Source organism: Oncorhynchus clarkii, chromosome 18 (genome assembly GCF_045791955.1).
Source record: "Oncorhynchus clarkii lewisi isolate Uvic-CL-2024 chromosome 18, UVic_Ocla_1.0, whole genome shotgun sequence".
Taxonomy (NCBI): domain Eukaryota; kingdom Metazoa; phylum Chordata; class Actinopteri; order Salmoniformes; family Salmonidae; genus Oncorhynchus; species Oncorhynchus clarkii.
Window position 1 is genome coordinate 31726447 of NC_092164.1, and position 19860 is coordinate 31746306.

At 49.7% G+C, this 19860-nt stretch overlaps 1 protein-coding gene across 2 annotated transcripts in view; it reads left to right on the forward strand.

The window, feature by feature from the left end:
• Nucleotides 1–19860, forward strand: part of LOC139373332 (RNA-binding motif, single-stranded-interacting protein 3-like) — a 397992-nt gene that overhangs the window by 348403 nt on the left and 29729 nt on the right. The window lies entirely within an intron of this gene.

Below are 19860 nucleotides of genomic sequence, written 5' to 3' on the forward strand. Positions count from 1 at the left end.
ATCTCAGCAACATACCCAAGCCATCAGCGTCCAGTACTGCAGTACTACTACTCAGTCAGCCTTTCATGTTATATTACTAATATAAAAATTATGTTTATTTATTTGTATTTCATTTTGATTTAACCTCTATTTAACTAGGCAAGTCAGTGACGAACAAATTCTCATTTACAATGACAGTCTACCAAATGTCAAAAGGCCTCCTGCGGGACGGGGGATGGGATTAGAAATAAATATAATAAAAATATAGGACAAAACACACATCACAACAAGAGAGACACCACAACACTACATCGAGACCTATGAGGACATCATGGCATGACAGCAACACCACATGACAACAACCTGGTAGCAACACAACATGGCAGCAGCACAACATGGTAGCATGGTAAACATGATTGGGCACAGACAACGGCACAAAAGGCAAGAAGGTAGAAACAACAATACCTCACACAAAGCAACTGTCAATAAGAGTGTCCACGATTGAGTCTTTGAATGAAGAGATGGAGATAAAACTGTCCAGTTTGAGTGTTTGTTGCAGCTCGTTCCAGTCGCTAGCTGCAGCGAACTGAAAAGACGAGCGACCCAGGGATATGTGTGCTTTGGGGACCTTTAACAGAATGTGACTGGCAGAACGGGGTGTTGTATGTGGAGGAGGAGGGTTGCAGTAGATATCTCAGATAGGGGGGAGTGAGGCCTAAGAGGGTTTTATAAATAAGCATCAACCAGTGGGTCTTGCGACTGGTATACAGAGATGACCAGTTTACAGAGGAGTATAGAGTGCAGTGATGTGTCCTATGAGGAGCATTGGTGGCAAATCTGATGGCCGAATGGTAAAGGACCATATATACCATTTGGCAGATACTTTTATCCAGAGAGACATACATTTTACATGCAGGTGGTTCCGGGACTTAGCCGTTGCAAACGCCATGCTCTACAAACTGAGCTACAAGAGGACCGGCGTTTCATGTCATATTAACATACACTACAAGATCTCCTGTCATAAATATGTACCACCCACAAGCTCAACAGATATCTAACTCAAAAAAGGATCCTTCTAGCTGGAATACAACCTCAATTATACCTACAGTAACTACCGGTACGTATAGTTATCTATTTCATTTTTCACACAGAGTAGCTAATAATAGCAGTTACTGTAATGCAACAGACTGGATTCCCAATTTAAGACAACTTAGTCTCTTGTTTGGGTAAAAGGCAATTAGTAGGTCCCATGCATTAGACCAGTCTGTATGAGTTTTTTTTTTATGAGAGCTGATGCTTTCAGTGCTCCTAATGGTTCTGCTTTTGCAGCCAAATCTCCCATCCTGGCTCTGAGCTTTACCGCAGCACGTAGCTTTTTATACTGGTATCACTGTGGTGTGTTCGTCTATTGCCATGTTACCAATATGTTATTACTATTGCACGACTGTGAGGGACTGAAAATGCGGCCTCGTGACGGAGGCTGGAGTATCTGAAGAAAGGTGGATCCCAAAGCCGTCCTATTGGTCTTCATACACTACATCATACCTAAAGGCACTGTGTGGGTCCTCCAGAGCCATATCTGAGACTTTCCTAGTGTTCCTAGTGACTGAGATCATTTACACACAGGCAGTATCAAAGACAACTACTGTACAGATGTGATGCCAGCTAAGCAGGAACAATGCAACACCGTAGCTCCTGATCCAGCATCACCAGCAGCACCACTATCCATAGAGAAGCCCTCCTACTACCCTACTGCTGCTCCCTGCTGCGCCCATTACCACCTGGCCTCCCCGTCTCAGTTACCCCCACGCTGGGAGACTAGCAACATGCAATCTGGCCCCAGCAGGGCACCACCAGCCTCCCAGCCAGCTCCTCTCCTGCCTTCTTCTAACCAGCCAGCCTCCATGACGGGAGCCCCCGGTGCTACAGATGCTACAGAGATGAGAAGATCAAGGCTTGGCTGCTGTTTGTGTGTGGGGCAGGTGTGCTGTATGAGGGTCTGGGGTTTACGCTGTTTCCTGCACAGTATGGGTGTGTGAGAGTGTATTTGTGACATACATAGAGAACAGCCGGCCTCGGGCAACTCCGCAGGCTGTAATAGGTGCTGGATTGTTGTGAATACAGCGTCCATTTTTTATATGTTTTACATTTCTAAGTATGACTAGGCTGTCAGTGTTGGTCTTACATAACCCACGAGGGTATCTGTCAGTCCCTCCAACTATTGGCTGTCAGTGTTGGTCTTACATAACCCACGAGGGTATCTGTCAGTCCCTCCATCTATTGGCTGTCAGTGTTGGTCTTACATAACCCACGAGGGTATCTGTCAGTCCCTCCATCTATTGGCTGTCAGTGTTGGTCTTACATAACGCATGAGGGTATCTGTCAGTCCCTCCATCTATTGGCTGTCAGTGTTGGTCTTACATAACCCACGAGGGTATCTGTCAGTCCCTCCATCTATTGGCTGTCAGTGTTGGTCTTACATAACCCACGAGGGTATCTGTCAGTCCCTCCATCTATTGGCTGGCGGTGTTGGTCTTACATAACCCACGAGGGTATCTGTCAGTCCCTCCATCTATAGGCTGTCAGTCCCTCCATCTATAGGCTGTCAGCGTTGGTCTTACATAACCCACGAGGGTATCTGTCAGTCCCTCCATCTATTGGCTGTCAGTGTTGGTCTTACATAACCCACGAGGGTATCTGTCAGTCCCTCCATCTATTGGCTGTCAGTGTTGGTCTTACATAACCCACGAGGATATCTGTCAGTCCCTCCATCTATAGGCTGTCAGTGTTGGTCTTACATAACCCACGAGGGTATCTGTCAGTCCCTCCTTCTATAGGCTGTCAGTCCCTCCATCTATAGGCTGTCAGTGTTGGTCTTACATAACCCACGAGGGTATCTGTCAGTCCCTCCATCTATTGGCTGTCAGTGTTGGTCTTACATAACCCACGAGGGTATCTGTCAGTCCCTCCATCTATTGGCTGTCAGTGTTGGTCTTACATAACCCATGAGGGTTTCTCTCAGTCCCTCCATCTATAGGCTGTCAGTGTTGGTCTTACATAACCCACGAGGGTATCTGTCAGTCCCTCTATCTATAGGCTGTCAGTGTTGGTCTTACATAACCCACGAGGGTATCTGTCAGTCCCTCCATCTATAGGCTGTCAGTGGTGGTCTTACATGACCCATGAGGGTATCTGTCAGTCCCTCCATCTATAGGCTGTCAGTCCCTCCATCTATAGGCTGTCAGTCCCTCCATCTATAAGCTGTCAGTTCCCTCCATCTATAGGCTGTCAGTCCCTCCATCTATAGGCTGTCAGTCCCTCCATCTATAGGCTGTCAGCCCCTCCATCTATAGGCTGTCAGTCCCTCCATCTATAGGCTGCCAGTCCCTCCATCTATAGGCTGTCAGTGTTGGTCTTACATAACCCACGAGGGTATCTGTCAGTCCCTCCATCTATTGGCTGTCAGTGATGGTCTTACATAACCCACGAGGGTATCTGTCAGTCCCTCCATCTATTGGCTGTCGGTGTTGGTCTTACATAACCCACGAGGGTATCTGTCAGTCCCTCCATCTATTGGCTGTCAGTGTTGGTCTTACATAACCCACGAGGGTATCTGTCAGTCCCTCCATCTATTGGCTGTCGGTGTTGGTCTTACATAACCCACGAGGGTATCTGTCAGTCCCTCCATCTATAGGCTGTCAGTCCCTCCATCTATAGGCTGTCAGTGTTGGTCTTACATAACCCACGAGGGTATCTGTCAGTCCCTCCATCTATTGGCTGTCAGTGTTGGTCTTACATAACCCACGAGGGTATCTGTCAGTCCCTCCATCTATTGGCTGTCAGTGTTGGTCTTACATAACCCACGAGGATATCTGTCAGTCCCTCCATCTATTGGCTGTCAGTGTTGGTCTTACATAACCCACGAGGGTATCTGTCAGTCCCTCCATCTATTGGCTGGCGGTGTTGGTCTTACATAACCCACGAGGGTATCTGTCAGTCCCTCCATCTATAGGCTGTCAGTCCCTCCATCTATAGGCTGTCAGTGTTGGTCTTACATAACCCACGAGGGTATCTGTCAGTCCCTCCATCTATTGGCTGTCAGTGTTGGTCTTACATAACCCACGAGGGTATCTGTCAGTCCCTCCATCTATTGGCTGTCAGTGTTGGTCTTACATAATCCACGAGGATATCTGTCAGTCCCTCCATCTATAGGCTGTCAGTGTTGGTCTTACATAACCCACGAGGGTATCTGTCAGTCCCTCCATCTATAGGCTGTCAGTCCCTCCATCTATAGGCTGTCAGTGTTGGTCTTACATAACCCACGAGGGTATCTGTCAGTCCCTCCATCTATTGGCTGTCAGTGTTGGTCTTACATAACCCACGAGGGTATCTGTCAGTCCCTCCATCTATTGGCTGTCAGTGTTGGTCTTACATAACCCACGAGGGTTTCTCTCAGTCCCTCCATCTATAGGCTGTCAGTGTTGGTCTTACATAACCCACGAGGGTATCTGTCAGTCCCTCCATCTATAGGCTGTCAGTGTTGGTCTTACATAACCCACGAGGGTATCTGTCAGTCCCTCCATCTATAGGCTGTCAGTGGTGGTCTTACATGACCCATGAGGGTATCTGTCAGTCCCTCCATCTATAGGCTGTCAGTCCCTCCATCTATAGGCTGTCAGTCCCTCCATCTATAAGCTGTCAGTTCCCTCCATCTATAGGCTGTCAGTCCCTCCATCTATAGGCTGTCAGTCCCTCCATCTATAGGCTGTCAGCCCCTCTATCTATAGGCTGTCAGTCCCTCCATCTATAGGCTGCCAGTCCCTCCATCTATAGGCTGTCAGTGTTGGTCTTACATAACCCACGAGGGTATCTGTCAGTCCCTCCATCTATTGGCTGTCAGTGATGGTCTTACATAACCCACGAGGGTTTCTCTCAGTCCCTCCATCTATAGGCTGTCAGTGTTGGTCTTACATAACCCACGAGGGTATCTGTCAGTCCCTCCATCTATAGGCTGTCAGTGTTGGTCTTACATAACCCACGAGGGTATCTGTCAGTCCCTCCATCTATAGGCTGTCAGTGGTGGTCTTACATGACCCATGAGGGTATCTGTCAGTCCCTCCATCTATAGGCTGTCAGTCCCTCCATCTATAGGCTGTCAGTCCCTCCATCTATAAGCTGTCAGTTCCCTCCATCTATAGGCTGTCAGTCCCTCCATCTATAGGCTGTCAGTCCCTCCATCTATAGGCTGTCAGCCCCTCCATCTATAGGCTGTCAGTCCCTCCATCTATAGGCTGCCAGTCCCTCCATCTAAAGGCTGTCAGTGTTGGTCTTACATAACCCACGAGGGTATCTGTCAGTCCCTCCATCTATTGGCTGTCAGTGATGGTCTTACATAACCCACGAGGGTATCTGTCAGTCCCTCCATCTATTGGCTGTCGGTGTTGGTCTTACATAACCCACGAGGGTATCTGTCAGTCCCTCCATCTATAGGCTGTCAGTCCCTCCATCTATAGGCTGTCAGTGTTGGTCTTACATAACCCACGAGGGTATCTGTCAGTCCCTCCATCTATTGGCTGTCAGTGTTGGTCTTACATAACCCACGAGGGTATCTGTCAGTCCCTCCATCTATTGGCTGTCAGTGTTGGTCTTACATAACCCACGAGGATATCTGTCAGTCCCTCCATCTATTGGCTGTCAGTGTTGGTCTTACATAACCCACGAGGGTTTCTGTCAGTCCCTCCATCTATTGGCTGTCGGTGTTGGTCTTACATAACCCACGAGGGTATCTCCCCTCCATCTATTGGCTGTCGGTGTTGGTCTTACATAACCCACGAGGGTATCTCTCAGTCCCTCCATCTATAGGCTGTCAGTCCCTCCATCTATAGGCTGTCAGTCCCTCCATCTATAAGCTGTCAGTTCCCTCCATCTATAGGCTGTCAGTCCCTCCATCTATAGGCTGTCAGTCCCTCCATCTATAGGCTAACAGTCCCTCCATCTATAGGCTGTCAGTCCCTCCATCTATAGGCTGCCAGTCCCTCCATCTATAGGCTGTCAGTGTTGGTCTTACATAACCCACGAGGGTATCTGTCAGTCCCTCCCTCTATTGGCTGTCAGTGTTGGTCTTACATAACCCACGAGGGTATCTGTCAGTCCCTCCATCTATTGGCTGTCGGTGTTGGTCTTACATAACCCACGAGGGTATCTGTCAGTCCCTCCATCTATAGGCTGTCAGTCCCTCCATCTATAGGCTGTCAGTGTTGGTCTTACATAACCCACGAGGGTATCTGTCAGTCCCTCCATCTATTGGCTGTCAGTGTTGGTCTTACATAACCCACGAGGGTATCTGTCAGTCCCTCCATCTATTGGCTGTCAGTGTTGGTCTTACATAACCCACGAGGATATCTGTCAGTCCCTCCATCTATAGGCTGTCAGTGTTGGTCTTACATAACCCACGAGGGTATCTGTCAGTCCCTCCATCTATAGGCTGTCAGTCCCTCCATCTATAGGCTGTCAGTGTTGGTCTTACATAACCCACAAGGGTATCTGCCAGCCCTCCATCTATAGGCTGTCAGTGTTGGTCTTACATAACCCACGAGGGTATCTGTCAGTTCCTCCATCTATAGGCTGTCAGTGTTGGTCTTACATAACCCACGAGGGTATCTGTCAGTCCCTCCATCTATATGCTGTCAGTGGTGGTCTTACATGACCCATGAGGGTATCTGTCAGTCCCTCCATCTATAGGCTGTCAGTCCCTCCATCTATAGGCTGTCAGTCCCTCCATCTATAAGCTGTCAGTTCCCTCCATCTATAGGCTGTCAGTCCCTCCATCTATAGGCTGTCAGTCCCTCCATCTATAGGCTGTCAGTCCCTCCATCTATAGGCTGCCAGTCCCTCCATCTATAGGCTGTCAGTGTTGGTCTTACATAACCCACGAGGGTATCTGTCAGTCCCTCCCTCTATTGGCTGTCAGTGTTGGTCTTACATAACCCACGAGGGTATCTGTCAGTCCCTCCATCTATTGGCTGTCGGTGTTGGTCTTACATAACCCACGAGGGTATCTGTCAGTCCCTCCATCTATAGGCTGTCAGTCCCTCCATCTATAGGCTGTCAGTGTTGGTCTTACATAACCCACGAGGGTATCTGTCAGTCCCTCCATCTATTGGCTGTCAGTGTTGGTCTTACATAACCCACGAGGGTATCTGTCAGTCCCTCCATCTATTGGCTGTCAGTGTTGGTCTTACATAACCCACGAGGATATCTGTCAGTCCCTCCATCTATAGGCTGTCAGTGTTGGTCTTACATAACCCACGAGGGTATCTGTCAGTCCCTCCATCTATAGGCTGTCAGTCCCTCCATCTATAGGCTGTCAGTGTTGGTCTTACATAACCCACAAGGGTATCTGCCAGCCCTCCATCTATAGGCTGTCAGTGTTGGTCTTACATAACCCACGAGGGTATCTGTCAGTCCCTCCATCTATAGGCTGTCAGTGTGTGTCTTACATAACCCACGAGGATATCTGTCAGTCCCTCCATCTATAGGCTGTCAGTGTTGGTCTTACATAACCCACGAGGGTATCTGTCAGTCCCTCCATCTATAGGCTGTCAGTCCCTCCATCTATAGGCTGTCAGTGTTGGTCTTACATAACCCACGAGGGTATCTGTCAGTCCCTCCATCTATTGGCTGTCAGTGTTGGTCTTACATAACCCACGAGGGTATCTGTCAGTCCCTCCATCTATTGGCTGTCAGTGTTGGTCTTACATAACCCACGAGGGTTTCTCTCAGTCCCTCCATCTATAGGCTGTCAGTGTTGGTCTTACATAACCCACGAGGGTATCTGTCAGTCCCTCCATCTATAGGCTGTCAGTGTTGGTCTTACATAACCCACGAGGGTATCTGTCAGTCCCTCCATCTATAGGCTGTCAGTGGTGGTCTTACATGACCCATGAGGGTATCTGTCAGTCCCTCCATCTATAGGCTGTCAGTCCCTCCATCTATAGGCTGTCAGTCCCTCCATCTATAAGCTGTCAGTTCCCTCCATCTATAGGCTGTCAGTCCCTCCATCTATAGGCTGTCAGTCCCTCCATCTATAGGCTGTCAGCCCCTCCATCTATAGGCTGTCAGTCCCTCCATCTATAGGCTGCCAGTCCCTCCATCTATAGGCTGTCAGTGTTGGTCTTACATAACCCACGAGGGTATCTGTCAGTCCCTCCATCTATTGGCTGTCAGTGATGGTCTTACATAACCCACGAGGGTATCTGTCAGTCCCTCCATCTATTGGCTGTCGGTGTTGGTCTTACATAACCCACGAGGGTATCTGTCAGTCCCTCCATCTATAGGCTGTCAGTCCCTCCATCTATAGGCTGTCAGTGTTGGTCTTACATAACCCACGAGGGTATCTGTCAGTCCCTCCATCTATTGGCTGTCAGTGTTGGTCTTACATAACCCACGAGGGTATCTGTCAGTCCCTCCATCTATTGGCTGTCAGTGTTGGTCTTACATAACCCACGAGGATATCTGTCAGTCCCTCCATCTATTGGCTGTCAGTGTTGGTCTTACATAACCCACGAGGGTATCTGTCAGTCCCTCCATCTATTGGCTGGCGGTGTTGGTCTTACATAACCCACGAGGGTATCTGTCAGTCCCTCCATCTATAGGCTGTCAGTCCCTCCATCTATAGGCTGTCAGTGTTGGTCTTACATAACCCACGAGGGTATCTGTCAGTCCCTCCATCTATAGGCTGTCAGTCCCTCCATCTATAGGCTGTCAGTGTTGGTCTTACATAACCCACGAGGGTATCTGTCAGTCCCTCCATCTATAGGCTGTCAGTCCCTCCATCTATAGGCTGTCAGTGTTGGTCTTACATAACCCACGAGGGTATCTGTCAGTCCCTCCATCTATTGGCTGTCAGTGTTGGTCTTACATAACCCACGAGGGTTTCTCTCAGTCCCTCCATCTATAGGCTGTCAGTGTTGGTCTTACATAACCCACGAGGGTATCTGTCAGTCCCTCCATCTATAGGCTGTCAGTGTTGGTCTTACATAACCCACGAGGGTATCTGTCAGTCCCTCCATCTATAGGCTGTCAGTGGTGGTCTTACATGACCCATGAGGGTATCTGTCAGTCCCTCCATCTATAGGCTGTCAGTCCCTCCATCTATAGGCTGTCAGTCCCTCCATCTATAAGCTGTCAGTTCCCTCCATCTATAGGCTGTCAGTCCCTCCATCTATAGGCTGTCAGTCCCTCCATCTATAGGCTGTCAGTGGTGGTCTTACATGACCCATGAGGGTATCTGTCAGTCCCTCTATCTATAGGCTGTCAGTCCCTCCATCTATAGGCTGCCAGTCCCTCCATCTATAGGCTGTCAGTGTTGGTCTTACATAACCCACGAGGGTATCTGTCAGTCCCTCCATCTATTGGCTGTCAGTGATGGTCTTACATAACCCACGAGGGTTTCTCTCAGTCCCTCCATCTATAGGCTGTCAGTGTTGGTCTTACATAACCCACGAGGGTATCTGTCAGTCCCTCCATCTATAGGCTGTCAGTGTTGGTCTTACATAACCCACGAGGGTATCTGTCAGTCCCTCCATCTATAGGCTGTCAGTGGTGGTCTTACATGACCCATGAGGGTATCTGTCAGTCCCTCCATCTATAGGCTGTCAGTCCCTCCATCTATAGGCTGTCAGTCCCTCCATCTATAAGCTGTCAGTTCCCTCCATCTATAGGCTGTCAGTCCCTCCATCTATAGGCTGTCAGTCCCTCCATCTATAGGCTGTCAGCCCCTCCATCTATAGGCTGTCAGTCCCTCCATCTATAGGCTGCCAGTCCCTCCATCTATAGGCTGTCAGTGTTGGTCTTACATAACCCACGAGGGTATCTGTCAGTCCCTCCATCTATTGGCTGTCAGTGATGGTCTTACATAACCCACGAGGGTATCTGTCAGTCCCTCCATCTATTGGCTGTCGGTGTTGGTCTTACATAACCCACGAGGGTATCTGTCAGTCCCTCCATCTATAGGCTGTCAGTCCCTCCATCTATAGGCTGTCAGTCCCTCCATCTATAAGCTGTCAGTTCCCTCCATCTATAGGCTGTCAGTCCCTCCATCTATAGGCTGTCAGTCCCTCCATCTATAGGCTGTCAGCCCCTCCATCTATAGGCTGTCAGTCCCTCCATCTATAGGCTGCCAGTCCCTCCATCTATAGGCTGTCAGTGTTGGTCTTACATAACCCACGAGGGTATCTGTCAGTCCCTCCATCTATTGGCTGTCAGTGATGGTCTTACATAACCCACGAGGGTATCTGTCAGTCCCTCCATCTATTGGCTGTCGGTGTTGGTCTTACATAACCCACGAGGGTATCTGTCAGTCCCTCCATCTATAGGCTGTCAGTCCCTCCATCTATAGGCTGTCAGTGTTGGTCTTACATAACCCACGAGGGTATCTGTCAGTCCCTCCATCTATTGGCTGTCAGTGTTGGTCTTACATAACCCACGAGGGTATCTGTCAGTCCCTCCATCTATTGGCTGTCAGTGTTGGTCTTACATAACCCACGAGGATATCTGTCAGTCCCTCCATCTATTGGCTGTCAGTGTTGGTCTTACATAACCCACGAGGGTATCTGTCAGTCCCTCCATCTATTGGCTGGCGGTGTTGGTCTTACATAACCCACGAGGGTATCTGTCAGTCCCTCCATCTATAGGCTGTCAGTCCCTCCATCTATAGGCTGTCAGTGTTGGTCTTACATAACCCACGAGGGTATCTGTCAGTCCCTCCATCTATAGGCTGTCAGTCCCTCCATCTATAGGCTGTCAGTGTTGGTCTTACATAACCCACGAGGGTATCTGTCAGTCCCTCCATCTATAGGCTGTCAGTCCCTCCATCTATAGGCTGTCAGTGTTGGTCTTACATAACCCACGAGGGTATCTGTCAGTCCCTCCATCTATAGGCTGTCAGTCCCTCCATCTATAGGCTGTCAGTGTTGGTCTTACATAACCCACGAGGGTATCTGTCAGTCCCTCCATCTATAGGCTGTCAGTGTTGGTCTTACATAACCCACGAGGGTATCTGTCAGTCCCTCCATCTATAGGCTGTCAGTGTTGGTCTTACATAACCCACGAGGGTATCTGTCAGTCCCTCCATCTATAGGCTGTCAGTGGTGGTCTTACATGACCCATGAGGGTATCTGTCAGTCCCTCCATCTATAGGCTGTCAGTCCCTCCATCTATAGGCTGTCAGTCCCTCCATCTATAAGCTGTCAGTTCCCTCCATCTATAGGCTGTCAGTCCCTCCATCTATAGGCTGTCAGTCCCTCCATCTATAGGCTGTCAGTGGTGGTCTTACATGACCCATGAGGGTATCTGTCAGTCCCTCTATCTATAGGCTGTCAGTCCCTCCATCTATAGGCTGCCAGTCCCTCCATCTATAGGCTGTCAGTGTTGGTCTTACATAACCCACGAGGGTATCTGTCAGTCCCTCCATCTATTGGCTGTCAGTGATGGTCTTACATAACCCACGAGGGTTTCTCTCAGTCCCTCCATCTATAGGCTGTCAGTGTTGGTCTTACATAACCCACGAGGGTATCTGTCAGTCCCTCCATCTATAGGCTGTCAGTGTTGGTCTTACATAACCCACGAGGGTATCTGTCAGTCCCTCCATCTATAGGCTGTCAGTGGTGGTCTTACATGACCCATGAGGGTATCTGTCAGTCCCTCCATCTATAGGCTGTCAGTCCCTCCATCTATAGGCTGTCAGTCCCTCCATCTATAGGCTGTCAGTCCCTCCATCTATAGGCTGTCAGCCCCTCCATCTATAGGCTGTCAGTCCCTCCATCTATAGGCTGCCAGTCCCTCCATCTATAGGCTGTCAGTGTTGGTCTTACATAACCCACGAGGGTATCTGTCAGTCCCTCCATCTATTGGCTGTCAGTGATGGTCTTACATAACCCACGAGGGTATCTGTCAGTCCCTCCATCTATTGGCTGTCGGTGTTGGTCTTACATAACCCACGAGGGTATCTGTCAGTCCCTCCATCTATAGGCTGTCAGTCCCTCCATCTATAGGCTGTCAGTGTTGGTCTTACATAACCCACGAGGGTATCTGTCAGTCCCTCCATCTATTGGCTGTCAGTGTTGGTCTTACGTAACCCACGAGGGTATCTGTCAGTCCCTCCATCTATTGGCTGTCAGTGTTGGTCTTACATAACCCACGAGGATATCTGTCAGTCCCTCCATCTATTGGCTGTCAGTGTTGGTCTTACATAACCCACGAGGGTATCTGTCAGTCCCTCCATCTATTGGCTGTCGGTGTTGGTCTTACATAACCCACGAGGGTATCTGTCAGTCCCTCCATCTATAGGCTGTCAGTCCCTCCATCTATAGGCTGTCAGTCCCTCCATCTATAAGCTGTCAGTTCCCTCCATCTATAGGCTGTCAGTCCCTCCATCTATAGGCTGTCAGTCCCTCCATCTATAGGCTGTCAGTCCCTCCATCTATAGGCTGTCAGTCCCTCCATCTATAGGCTGCCAGTCCCTCCATCTATAGGCTGTCAGTGTTGGTCTTACATAACCCACGAGGGTATCTGTCAGTCCCTCCCTCTATTGGCTGTCAGTGTTGGTCTTACATAACCCACGAGGGTATCTGTCAGTCCCTCCATCTATTGGCTGTCGGTGTTGGTCTTACATAACCCACGAGGGTATCTGTCAGTCCCTCCATCTATAGGCTGTCAGTCCCTCCATCTATAGGCTGTCAGTGTTGGTCTTACATAACCCACGAGGGTATCTGTCAGTCCCTCCATCTATTGGCTGTCAGTGTTGGTCTTACATAACCCACGAGGGTATCTGTCAGTCCCTCCATCTATTGGCTGTCAGTGTTGGTCTTACATAACCCACGAGGATATCTGTCAGTCCCTCCATCTATAGGCTGTCAGTGTTGGTCTTACATAACCCACGAGGGTATCTGTCAGTCCCTCCATCTATAGGCTGTCAGTCCCTCCATCTATAGGCTGTCAGTGTTGGTCTTACATAACCCACAAGGGTATCTGCCAGCCCTCCATCTATAGGCTGTCAGTGTTGGTCTTACATAACCCACGAGGGTATCTGTCAGTTCCTCCATCTATAGGCTGTCAGTGTTGGTCTTACATAACCCACGAGGGTATCTGTCAGTCCCTCCATCTATATGCTGTCAGTGGTGGTCTTACATGACCCATGAGGGTATCTGTCAGTCCCTCCATCTATAGGCTGTCAGTCCCTCCATCTATAGGCTGTCAGTCCCTCCATCTATAAGCTGTCAGTTCCCTCCATCTATAGGCTGTCAGTCCCTCCATCTATAGGCTGTCAGTCCCTCCATCTATAGGCTGTCAGTCCCTCCATCTATAGGCTGCCAGTCCCTCCATCTATAGGCTGTCAGTGTTGGTCTTACATAACCCACGAGGGTATCTGTCAGTCCCTCCCTCTATTGGCTGTCAGTGTTGGTCTTACATAACCCACGAGGGTATCTGTCAGTCCCTCCATCTATTGGCTGTCGGTGTTGGTCTTACATAACCCACGAGGGTATCTGTCAGTCCCTCCATCTATAGGCTGTCAGTCCCTCCATCTATAGGCTGTCAGTGTTGGTCTTACATAACCCACGAGGGTATCTGTCAGTCCCTCCATCTATTGGCTGTCAGTATTGGTCTTACATAACCCACGAGGGTATCTGTCAGTCCCTCCATCTATTGGCTGTCAGTGTTGGTCTTACATAACCCACGAGGATATCTGTCAGTCCGTCCATCTATAGGCTGTCAGTGTTGGTCTTACATAACCCACGAGGGTATCTGTCAGTCCCTCCATCTATAGGCTGTCAGTCCCTCCATCTATAGGCTGTCAGTGTTGGTCTTACATAACCCACAAGGGTATCTGCCAGCCCTCCATCTATAGGCTGTCAGTGTTGGTCTTACATAACCCACGAGGGTATCTGTCAGTCCCTCCATCTATAGGCTGTCAGTGTGTGTCTTACATAACCCACGAGGGTATCTGTCAGTCCCTCCATCTATATGCTGTCAGTGGTGGTCTTACATGACCCATGAGGGTATCTGTCAGTCCCTCCATCTATAGGCTGTCAGTCCCTCCATCTATAGGCTGTCAGTCCCTCCATCTATAAGCTGTCAGTTCCCTCCATCTATAGGCTGTCAGTCCCTCCATCTATAGGCTGTCAGTCCCTCCATCTATAGGCTGTCAGTCCCTCCATCTATAGGCTGTCAGTCCCTCCATCTATAGGCTGCCAGTCCCTCCATCTATAGGCTGTCAGTGTTGGTCTTACATAACCCACGAGGGTATCTGTCAGTCCCTCCATCTATTGGCTGTCGGTGTTGGTCTTACATAACCCACGAGGGTATCTGTCAGTCCCTCCACCTATAGGCTGTCAGTCCCTCCATCTATAGGCTGTCAGTGTTGGTCTTACATAACCCACGAGGGTATCTGTCAGTTCCTCCATCTATTGGCTGTCAGTGGTGGTCTTACATAACCCACGAGGGTATCTGTCAGTCCCTCCATCTATTGGCTGTCAGTGTTGGTCTTACATAACCCACGAGGATATCTGTCAGTCCCTCCATCTATAGGCTGTCAGTGTTGGTCTTAAATAACCCACGAGGGTATCTGTCAGTCCCTCCATCTATAGGCTGTCAGTCCCTCCATCTATAGGCTGTCAGTGTTGGTCTTACATAACCCACGAGGGTATCTGCCAGCCCTCCATCTATAGGCTGTCAGTGTTGGTCTTACATAACCCACGAGGGTATCTGTCAGTCGCTCCATCTATAGGCTGTCAGTGTTGGTCTTACATAACCCACGAGGGTATCTGTCAGTCCCTCCATCTATATGCTGTCAGTGGTGGTCTTACATGACCCATGAGGGTATCTGTCAGTCCCTCCATCTATAGGCTGTCAGTCCCTCCATCTATAGGCTGTCAGTCCCTCCATCTATAGGCTGTCAGTCCCTCCATCTATAGGCTGTCAGTCCCTCCATCTATAGGCTGTCAGTCCCTCCATCTATAGGCTGCCAGTCCCTCCATCTATAGGCTGTCAGTGTTGGTCTTACATAACCCACGAGGGTATCTGTCAGTCCCTCCATCTATTGGCTGTCAGTGTTGGTATTACATAACCCACGAGGGTATCTGTCAGTTCCTCCATCTATTGGCTGTCGGTGTTGGTCTTACATAACCCACGAGGGTATCTGTCAGTCCCTCCATCTATAGGCTGTCAGTCCCTCCATCTATAGGCTGTCAGTGTTGGTCTTACATAACCCACGAGGGTATCTGTCAGTCCCTCCATCTATAGGCTGTCAGTGTTGGTCTTACATAACCCACGAGGGTATCTGTCAGTCCGTCCATCTATAGGCTGTCAGTCCCTCCATCTATAGGCTGTCAGTCCCTCCATCTATAGGCTGTCAGTGTTGGTCTTAAATAACCCACGAGGGTATCTGCCAGCCCTCGATCTATAGGCTGTCAGTGTTGGTCTTACATAACCCACGAGGGTATCTGTCAGTCCCTCCATCTATAGGCTGTCAGTGTTAGTCTTACATAACCCACAAGGGTATCTGTCAGTCCCTCCATATATAGGCTGTCAGTGGTGGTCTTACATGACCCATGAGGGTATCTATCAGTCCCTCCATCTATAGGCTGTCAGTCCCTCCATCTATAGGCTGTCAGTCCCTCCATCTATAAGCTGTCAGTTCCCTCCATCTATAGGTTGTCAGTCCCTCCATCTATAGGCTGTCAGTCCCTCCATCTATAGGCTGTCAGTCCCTCCATCTATAGGCTGTCAGTCCCTCCATCTATAGGCTGCCAGTCCCTCCATCTATAGGCTGTCAGTCCCTCCATCTATAGGCTGTCAGTCCCTCCATCTATAGGCTGTCGGTCCCTCCATCTATAGGCTGTCGGTCTCTCTATCTATAGGCTGTCGATCCCTCCATCTATAGGCTGTCAGTCCCTCCATCTATAGGCTGTCAGTCCCTCCATCTATAGGCTGTCAGTCCCTCCATCTATAGGCTGTCAGTCCCTCCATCTAAAGGCTGTCAGTCCCTGCATCTATAAGCTGTCAGTCCCTCCATCTAAAGGCTGTCAGTCCCTCCATCTATAAGCTGTCAGTCCCTCCATCTATAAGCTGTCAGTCCCTCCATCTATAGGCTGTCAGTCCCTCCATCTATAAGCTGTCAGTCCCTCCATCTATAGGCTGTCAGTCCCTCCATCTATAAGCTGTCAGTCCCTCCATCTATAAGCTGTCAGTCCCTCCATCTATAAGCTGTCAGTCCCTCCATCTATAGGCTGTCAGTCCCTCAATCTATAGGCTGCCAGTCCCTCTAATCTATAGGCTGTCAGTCCCTCCATCTAAAGGCTGTCGGTCACCCTATCTATAGGCTGTCAGTCCCTCCATCTATAGGCTGTCAGTCCCTCCATCTATAGGCTGTCAGTCCCTCCATCTATAGGCTGTCAGTCCCTCCATCTATAGGCTGTCGGTCCCTCTATCTATAGGCTGTCAGTCCCTCCATCTATAGGCTGTCAGTCCCTCCATCTATAGGCTGTCAGTCCCTCCATCTAAAGGCTGTCAGTCCCTCCATCTATAAGCTGTCAGTCCCTCCATCTAAAGGCTGTCAGTCCCTCCATCTTTAAGCTGTCAGTCTCTCCATCTAAAGGCTGTCAGTCCCTCCATCTATAAGCTGTCAGTCCCTCCATCTATAAGCTGTCAGTCCCTCCATCTAAAGGCTGTCAGTCCCTCCATCTATAGGCTGTCAGTCCCTCCATCTATAGGCTGTCAGTCCCTCCATCTATAGGCTGTCAGTCCCTCCATCTATAGGCTGTCAGTCCCTCCATCTAAAGGCTGTCAGTCCCTGCATCTATAAGCTGTCAGTCCCTCCATCTAAAGGCTGTCAGTCCCTCCATCTATAAGCTGTCAGTCCCTCCATCTATAAGCTGTCAGTCCCTCCATCTATAGGCTGTCAGTCCCTCCATCTATAAGCTGTCAGTCCCTCCATCTATAGGCTGTCAGTCCCTCCATCTATAAGCTGTCAGTCCCTCCATCTATAAGCTGTCAGTCCCTCCATCTATAAGCTGTCAGTCCCTCCATCTATAGGCTGTCAGTCCCTCAATCTATAGGCTGCCAGTCCCTCTAATCTATAGGCTGTCAGTCCCTCCATCTAAAGGCTGTCGGTCACCCTATCTATAGGCTGTCAGTCCCTCCATCTATAGGCTGTCAGTCCCTCCATCTATAGGCTGTCAGTCCCTCCATCTATAGGCTGTCAGTCCCTCCATCTATAGGCTGTCGGTCCCTCTATCTATAGGCTGTCAGTCCCTCCATCTATAGGCTGTCAGTCCCTCCATCTATAGGCTGTCAGTCCCTCCATCTAAAGGCTGTCAGTCCCTCCATCTATAAGCTGTCAGTCCCTCCATCTAAAGGCTGTCAGTCCCTCCATCTTTAAGCTGTCAGTCTCTCCATCTAAAGGCTGTCAGTCCCTCCATCTATAAGCTGTCAGTCCCTCCATCTATAAGCTGTCAGTCCCTCCATCTAAAGGCTGTCAGTCCCTCCATCTATAGGCTGTCAGTCCCTCCATCTATAGGCTGCCAGTCCCTCCATCTATAGGCTGTCAGTCCCTCCATCTATAGGGTGTCAGACCCTCCATCTATAGGCTGTCAGTGTTGGTCTTACATAACCCACGAGGGTTTCTCTCAGTCCCTCCATCTATAGGCTGTCAGTGTTGGTCTTACATAACCCTCGAGGGTATCTGTCAGTCCCTCCATCTATAGGCTGTCAGTGGTGGTCTTACATGACCCATGAGGGTATCTGTCAGTCCCTCCATCTATAGGCTGTCAGTCCCTCCATCTATAGGCTGTCAGTCCCTCCATCTATAAGCTGTCAGTTCCCTCCATCTATAGGCTGTCAATCCCTCCATCTATAGGCTGTCAGTCCCTCCATCTATAGGCTGTCAGTCCCTCCATCTATAAGCTGTCAGTCCCTCCATCTATAGGCTGTCAGTCCCTCCATCTATAGGCTGTCAGTCCCTCCATCTATAGGCTGTCATTCCCTCCATCTATAGGCTGTCAGTCCCTCCATCTATAGGCTGTCAGTCCCTCCATATATAGGCTGTCGGTCCCTCTATCTATAGGCTGTCAGTCCCTCCATCTATAGGCTGTCAGTCCCTCCATCTATAGGCTGTCAGTCCCTCCATCTAAAGGCTGTCAGTCCCTCCATCTATAGGCTGTCAGTCCCTCCATCTATAGGCTGTCAGTCCCTCCATCTATAGGCTGTCAGTCCCTCCATCTATAGGCTGTCAGTCCCTCCATCTATAGACTGTCAGTCCCTCCATCTATAGGCTGTCGGTCCCTCCATCTATACGCTGTCAGTCCCTCCATCTATAGGCTGTCAGTCCCTCCATCTATAAGCTGTCTTTCCCTCCATTTAAAGGCTGTCAGTCCCTCCATCTATAAGCTGTCAGTCCCTCCATCTATAAGCTGTCAGTCCCTCCATCTAAAGGCTGTCAGTCCCTCCATCTATAGGCTGTCAGTCCCTCCATCTATAGGCTGCCAGTCCCTCCATCTATAGGCTGTCAGTCCCTCCATCTATAGGGTGTCAGTCCCTCCATCTATAGGCTGTCAGTGTTGGTCTTACATAACCCACGAGGGTTTCTCTCAGTCCCTCCATCTATAGGCTGTCAGTGTTGGTCTTACATAACCCACGAGGGTATCTGTCAGTCCCTCCATCTATAGGCTGTCAGTGGTGGTCTTACATGACCCATGAGGGTATCTGTCAGTCCCTCCATCTATAGGCTGTCAGTCCCTCCATCTATAGGCTGTCAGTCCCTCCATCTATAAGCTGTCAGTCCCTCCATCTATAGGCTGTCAGTCCCTCCATCTATAGGCTGTCAGTCCCTCCATCTATAGGCTGTCAGTCCCTCCATCTATAGGCTGTCAGTCCCTCCATCTATAGGCTGTCAGTCCCTCCATATATAGGCTGTCGGTCCCTCTATCTATAGGCTGTCAGTCCCTCCATCTATAGGCGGTCAGTCCCTCCATCTATAGGCTGTCAGTCCCTCCATCTAAAGGCTGTCAGTCCCTCCATCTATAGGCTGTCAGTCCCTCCATCTATAGGCTGTCAGTCCCTCCATCTATAGACTTTCAGTCCCTCCATCTATAGGCTGTCGGTCCCTCCATCTATACGCTGTCAGTCCCTCCATCTATAGGCTGTCAGTCCCTCCATCTATAGACTGTCAGTCCCTCCATCTAAAGGCTGTCAGTCCTTCCATCTATAGGCTGTCAGTCCCTCCATCTATAGGCTGTCAGTCCCTCCATCTATAGGCTGTCAGTCCCTCCATCTATAGGCTTGTATCGTGAGAGTTTATATGGCCTGTAACAGCCTAATACTAGCTATACAGTAGCGTCCCCTCTGCTCCCTTCCTATGTTCCATGTTTCCTCCTCTCTCTCTGTCCCCATGGCCTCGTCCGTGCCCTAACCAAAGCTGCCGCCCTCCCCAAACCCCCCTCCACTCGTCAATGGGTAACACCCCCCAATCTGTCTCTCTTTATGTCTGCACCCGTGCCGCCGATCCAATGAAACACATTGAACTAACGGAGCGTGCTAGTCTAGCGTTCAGGGGGGCGCCTTAAAGTATTAAACCAATTGACTGTGCTGCAATTTGGGGCTGTGTGCGTTCACAGCGTGTTAGACCAATGGGCCGTTCTGGGGGGAGTGTTTTCCTGGTGTCTGGCGCAATATGTAGGCGGCGGAGCATGGTAAGGGGAGAGGTCATCGCCATAACCAATCAGAATCACTACACTAGAGCGCATACCTGGGTTCAAATACTGAATAGTTGAAGTTTATCAAATACTTTGAGCGTTTGCTTTTTAGCCTTTTTAGCCATCACAAGAT